This window comes from Loxodonta africana, chromosome 12, assembly GCF_030014295.1.
Source record: "Loxodonta africana isolate mLoxAfr1 chromosome 12, mLoxAfr1.hap2, whole genome shotgun sequence".
Taxonomy (NCBI): domain Eukaryota; kingdom Metazoa; phylum Chordata; class Mammalia; order Proboscidea; family Elephantidae; genus Loxodonta; species Loxodonta africana.
The window spans coordinates 63,035,651-63,042,343 of record NC_087353.1 but is presented as its reverse complement, the minus strand read 5'-3'; positions in this window follow the sequence as shown (position 1 = coordinate 63,042,343).

The following is a 6,693-nucleotide window of genomic DNA, read 5'->3' as shown; positions in this document are numbered from 1 at the left end:
TCCCGCCTGTCTCATGAGCTGGGCGGGAGAATAAACAAGTGTCAAAGTGCTTTCCGGACTCAACAGCCCTGAGCAAATGTTGAGCATTATGTCAGAGGTTAGGGCTCTGTGAAAGGCTTCCAGGTGATCGGACAGATTTCCTGAGCCCTGTGCTGTGTCCACTCCGTGTGTCCAGCAGCAGAAGGGACTGGCAGGAAGCCTAGGACGGGGCCACATCTTTCTGCCAGGCTGGTAAACTGCACACTGAATGGCAGGGGTGACATCCAAGCAAACGCAGCAGCCCCTTGGGATTTTGTTCACCACCCAGAGGTATGAGGTTCCCACATTCTGAAGGTTTCATAGTGTAATAAAGACTGATGAACTAGATGCTGATACGCTGGTGCATTATTGATAAACAAAAGCCAATTATAAACCAGTAACCAGTTTCCAACGCTGACTCATGGTGACCCAATGTGTCAGAATAGAACTGTGCTTCACAGGGTTTTCAATGGCTGGTTTTTTAGAAGTAGATCGCCAGGCCTTTCTTCCAAGGCACTTCTGGGTGGACATGAACCTCCAACCTTTCAGTTAGCAGCCAGCCAAGTGCGTTAATCATTCGTGTCACCCAAGGACTCCGTTAGACAAACATGGAATTACAAATGTGGACAAGTAGAGTGAAAGAAGAGCAGGATGGTCTGAGGGAGATGAGCAGCAGGGGCATGATGGGAAAAGGGCACAAGAGGCCCTGGGGAAGGGACATTTCAGCGGAGACCTGAGTGTTGTAGGAGGCAGACACAGTTTGTTTCAGGCTGAAGGAAAAGGGAGTGTGAGGTTCTAAGCTGGGGAAGAGGAGGAGGCCCCTCTGGTGAGAGTGGAGGGAGGGAGGGGAAGGATGGACCAGGAGAGGATGCTGAATTTTATTCTAATCACTGTAGGAAGCTCTCGAAGGAGGTCGGAGAAAGGAGAGACAGCAGGGAAAGACAGTTTGGGAGCTTTTAAGAAAAGGGAGCACTACCTTTTCGTTTTCATTCACTTTAGAAATGCAAATGAAAGCGCACAGCCTTACTGATTTGTTTCAGTCATTAAATTCCCATCAGATGTTAATTCCTGTCAACAAGAGCAAGGTGGGCAGGCTGGGGAGTGTGACGGGCGTCTTGGATGTTCGGAGGCACCAGGCACCTGCTGCCTGTCAGGTCCGTGCACTCCCCAACAGTGGGGTTCTCCTGCCTGGAGGGGCTGTGTATGTGGGGGCACTGAGACACTCCTTGCATGTGGGGATTCTTCAATTGTATTTTAAAAAAGAAATCTATATTTAAAATTTTTATTGTGGTAAAAATATGTGTAACAAAGTTTGCCGTTTTAACCCTTTTTCAGTGTACATTTAGTGACGCGAGTCACGGGTGCCGTGTTGTGCAACCGTCACCACTATCCATTTCCTCACGTTGCTCATCACTGCCGACTATGTTATATATATTTTACCACAATAATAATACAAAAGAAAAAGTAAAAAGCAAGTGGGTCTCAGCCTTGGCGTCCTGTGCAGAATCACCTGGAGAGCTGTTTTAAAAACACCCAGGCCCAAGCGTTGCTGTAGTAAAGGTTCCCCAGGTGGTGCTAACATGTACGCAGGGCTGCCCTAAAGCATCGCTACTTTTGTGCCTGCGAGGGGTCTGCACTAGGTGAGAGCCACAATTCTCACCAGCCTTGGCATGAAGGAGCCTCCGCTGGGATGCGTGATCTGCTCACGCGGTACCAGCAGAGGGCACACAGAGCAAACACATCATCCTGTCCATTTAGTCCTGACCTAAAATCACCGCTCTCCACGTGCCAAAGGGAAATGGTTTAGGGCTTCTGCAGGGCACCTCTAGGGCTGTGCCTGGGAGCTGCTCTAAACAACCTAAATCAACAGCAGCAAAAACTGAAAGTCGCCTTGCTCAGACTTGGTAGATTCTGGTAGAACCTGGGCATGTGTTTTTTATGTGTCTTCGATGATTCCAAAGCACTCCCAGTTTTGAGAATCTGCCTGGGATTTACCCTTCCTCAAAGCCGTGGAGTGGGCTGTAAAGTGGCTTTCTCAGAAAACAAAAGTCTTTAGATTCAGGTGGTGGATATATTGGCGCTTCCCCCCTTTAACAACAATTCCAAAATAATTAGTAGAAAAACTCAAGCATATGAGCATGTTCACAGAAGTGTTTCCAATAGCAAAAACACCAAACCAAACCAAAAAACCACCCCTCCCCTCACACACAAAATAAAACCAAAAAAAGAAAAGCACACAAAAAATCCCAGGTGGCAATAAGTAAATTTTCATTAGCAGGGGACACAGCTAAATGAATGATGGTATACACATACCATGTGGTATATGTGGCCTTCAGACGTTGAACTGCATCTGCTGATAGGGAAATACGACTGTGGGTCAGTGTCAAGTGAAAAAAGCAAATCACAGAACAATGGAGGGGATCTTATGTTTAAAAAAAAAAAAGCATTCCAAATTGTTAATAGTGGCTGCCGTTGGGGAGAGGATTGAGGAAGAAGGGGGCCTGGGATGAGAGGAAGGAAAGATTTCCACTTTCAACTTTATAACCTTCTAGTATTGTCAAAAAGGGAGCCCTGGTGGCACAGTGCTTAAGTACTCGGCTGCTAACTGAAAGGCTGTTGGTTTGAACCCACCAGCTGCTCCATGGGAGAAAGATGTGGCAGTCTGCTTCCATCAAGATCTACAGTCTTGGAAACCCTATGGGGCAGTTCTACTCTGTCCTATAGGGTCTCTATGAGTTGGAATCTACTTGATGGCAGTGGATGTTTTTTGGTTTTTAGTATTGTTAAAAGTTTTCATAATGAACATGTCATTGTTACAAATGAAAAAAAATGCCATAGTAAACAATCTCTTCTTTGGGCCCTTCCTTATTGTGCCAGTTTTCTGGGCAAAGAAATTTTCTCAACCATGAATTCTAATTCTGGACTCACACACTGGGTAGACAGTAGGAAACATTCAGGCATTGAAAGCATCTGTGATGTTAGTCCTTTGTAGAACGGCTTTCCTTCCTCTCTGCTGAGAAAAGTCTGGATTTGGGGCCATCCCCCCCTCCGTCCCCGTAAACAAGGTGCTGTTGAGTCAACCCCAACTTGTGGCAACGCCACCTGTGCCAGAGTAGAACTATGCTCCACAGGGATTTCAATGGCTGATTTTTCAGAAGTAGATTGCCAGGCCTTTCTTCGGAGGTGCCTCAGAGTGGATTTGAACTTCCAAGCGTTTGATTAGCAGTTAAGCACATTAAGTGTACCACTGAGGGACTCCCCACCCTGTGGCTGTGTACAATTTAGACACAGGAGGTGGTCTGCCCGTTTTCATGTGATGGTCATCCAAATCAAGGTGAGGTCTGCTCACTGTGTGTACAGTGTGCAGCACGTGGGAAGCACAGCCCAAGTGGTAGCTGTTGTCCTTACTGCACCAGTTACCAAAAACGAGTCATAGGGACAGATACCTCCACCCCTGCCAGTTAATAACCATGCTTAAGGCACTCCCTAGAACAGATTTTGGGGACCCAGCTGCTCGCGGGGGACAGCCTGGTATGAATTTAACAAGTGGCTGGCTCTGGGAGCTTCCCTTCTGTTGCCGCTTTATGACTTCAGAGCCTGCAAGTCCCCAAGCAGCAAGTCACAGGACCCCACTGAACCCCAGGCAGAGTCCAACTTTTATGGCTTTGTTTTGATCCTGTGGGATTCAGCTATAAAATCTTACCTGATGAGAGTGAATCAGGCAGGGCCCACACTATCTGGCTGCATTTATACTGATTCTAGTGACGAGACAGTTGTTTTACTCGTTAACCCTTGAAAGGTACTCAGGATTCATCCGGGCTTGAACTGGTGTTGGGAAGGAGATGTAATATTTACGAATGTGAGCTTAACTCTGAAAGAAATATAGTGTTGCTGTTTAGAACTACCGTATATTTACACAAATAACGCACACCTTCTAAGTTTGTTCGCCAGCCGTGCCCTCCCCCGGGGGTATTTTCGTAAGCGCCACTATGCTAATTTTTTTTAACGGCAACATGTGAGACACACTCAACTATATGTGAGGTGGTGAAAGGAACTAACATATTTAAAAACAAAAAAACAGAGTACAGCTGTGCTCCATAGGGTTTTCAATGGCTGGTTTTTTAGGAAGCAGATTGCCAGGCCTTTCCTCCGAGGCACTTCTGGGTAGACTCAAACCTCCAACTTTTCAGTTAGCAGTTGAGCCCATTAACCATTTGCAGCACCCAAGAAGTCCAAGAGATATATGTCGTTGTTAGGGTCCATCGAGTTGGTTCTGACTCATAGCGACCCCATGTACAACAGAATGAAATGCTGCCTGGTCCTGTGCCATCCTCACAACCGTTGCTATGTTTGAGCCCACTGCTGTAGCCACTGTGTCAATCCATAGGTGTTTAATAAATACTTGTCAAATAATTATTTGAGAAAACTATTTCCAACCCTAAAAAGGCCACATTCACTCTGATGTTTCCATTATAAATATTTTTTTTTTTAATTTAAGAATACTGATTAGCACAGGAAACAGATTTAATTCATGGAATTGTGCATATGGTCATCAGTTACATTGTGACAAGTTGTTGATTTCTTCATCATTTATTGGCACTGTCAACAGAATACTGTAAACAAGATGACTTTGTATGCGTAAGCTGGCGATGCTCCCTAGCTATGGTTTTCTACCATGAGCTGATATGTATATATATATATGTATATGTATATACATATATATAGTTAGGTATAGATACGTAGATATATATATTAATGTTGTACACAATTTTGCACGGTTACTGAGTGTCAGTAAAAATTATAAAAAACATCCACTTATAATAAAAGTGAGGATGTGCTAAGACTTGCTATTACTGGACTTTGTTTTCTGTAAAAGTGACAAGACTTGCTAGAGACGTTTACTGAAATTGATGGCACTAATGTGTGATGGGGTCATTTCCAGACCGTTGGCCACAGCCTGTCCTCTGGGTTCCTTGTGTTCTCACCCACCTCTTCCAAGTTTCTACATTTTGAGCTCTGCACAGAATTCTTTCCCTTGAATTCCTTCCACTGTACTCCCACTCCCAAAAGAGGACGTCTCAGGAACTCATAACGCCCTGAGTCAACAAGAACTTGTTGATAAATGGCTTAAAATTTTTCACGGGAAGTAACTTCTCTGGGTAAGGAGTGAGTGAGTCTGGAAATGGCTTTCCGGATAAAATGATTTCATTCCTCAGTCAATGCCCAGTGAGGAGAGAACAAAATATTGGAGCCATTCTCTCCACATAAGACGTCTCTGGTTGTGGCCTGGCTTAAAAATCATTTGAGACTCCAAGAACCTTACTGAATGTTTGCACCCAGTGCTAAAGTTCTCAGAGAAAGAATACTTAAGCCAATGAATGAAATATGGTTGGGTTTGCATTCTCTGTGTTTCTTAATAAGGCCTTGAACCTTGGGAATCTGGCTCCCCAGTGAAAGGTGTGAGACCATGATCTGATGTGCCTTCACACATGCTGCTGTTCCCTTTCAGCAACACTCTTTCTTCCTTTGTCTGTTTGGTGAACTCCTGCCCATTCTGCAAAACCCTGCTGAAACATCACTTCCTCCCTACTGCCTCCTCTGATTTCCTAATGCTCCTTGCATATACCTCTGTTTTAGCACCTGCCACTTTGCTTTACTTACTGGTTTGAGTCTGTTGTCCTTAATGGGATATGAGTCCCTTGATATATATATATATAGCAGGGACTATATTTTTTTCATCTTTGCATCCCTAGTGCTTAGCACAGGGCCTGGGATGAAGCAGGTATTTCATGGAAGTTTGATGAATAAATGACCAAGTGAATATACAAATGTGTGCAAACTTGCAGAGAGAGGGAGGCAGACATGTCCATTTAGGTGGCAGTGCAAATAGCCTTGGACACGGACCCCTGTTGCTGTTGAGTTGACTCTGACTCCTAGCAACCCTGTAGGACAGAGTAGAGCTGACACATAGGGTTTCCAGGGGGTGGCTGGTGCATTGGAACTGCTGACCTTTTTGATTAGCAGCTGAGCTCTTAATCACTGCACCACCAGAGTTCCTTCTGGACACGGCAGATCTCATTAAAAGCAACAGATCTGCACTGACTGCAGGATGCAGTGTGAGCCGGAATTCATAGATTATCTGAGTTTGTTAAACACGTGAGTGCCTTTCATTCCTTAACAAAAACAGGTCAGTGACCAAATCTGTTGAAGAGTGGAAGCTAAAAATAAAATGCTTGGAGATCTTTGGATGATTAGTTATTAAAAGGTCCAAGTGCTGAATCAGGAGCCTTGATAGGCCCATCTTCCATGATGGTCAACCAAGGCACCAGGATTGAAGTGCTTCCTTTTGGACAGGGAATAAAAGCCAGACTCTCTTAGTCTATCCACTAAGCAAAACTATCATTGTAGAACTATTTAGAGGAACAGTTGAGGTCAAATCAGTTCCAAGGATGTCTCACCTCCAGCAGAGATACTTTAGCCTCAGCCACAGCCCAATTCAGCATTTAAGTTTTATCTGCCTGTACTCTCCACATGCATCTCAGGAAAAACTCTCATTTCGTTTGGTAAGTACAAGGAAGCCACCCGGAACCATGTACGGGGCCCTAGTGCCTTTCACTCATGAAGTTTAATAAGAAATCTAGCCCAGCAACTGACTCCTCTAATTGAACAGCAAAG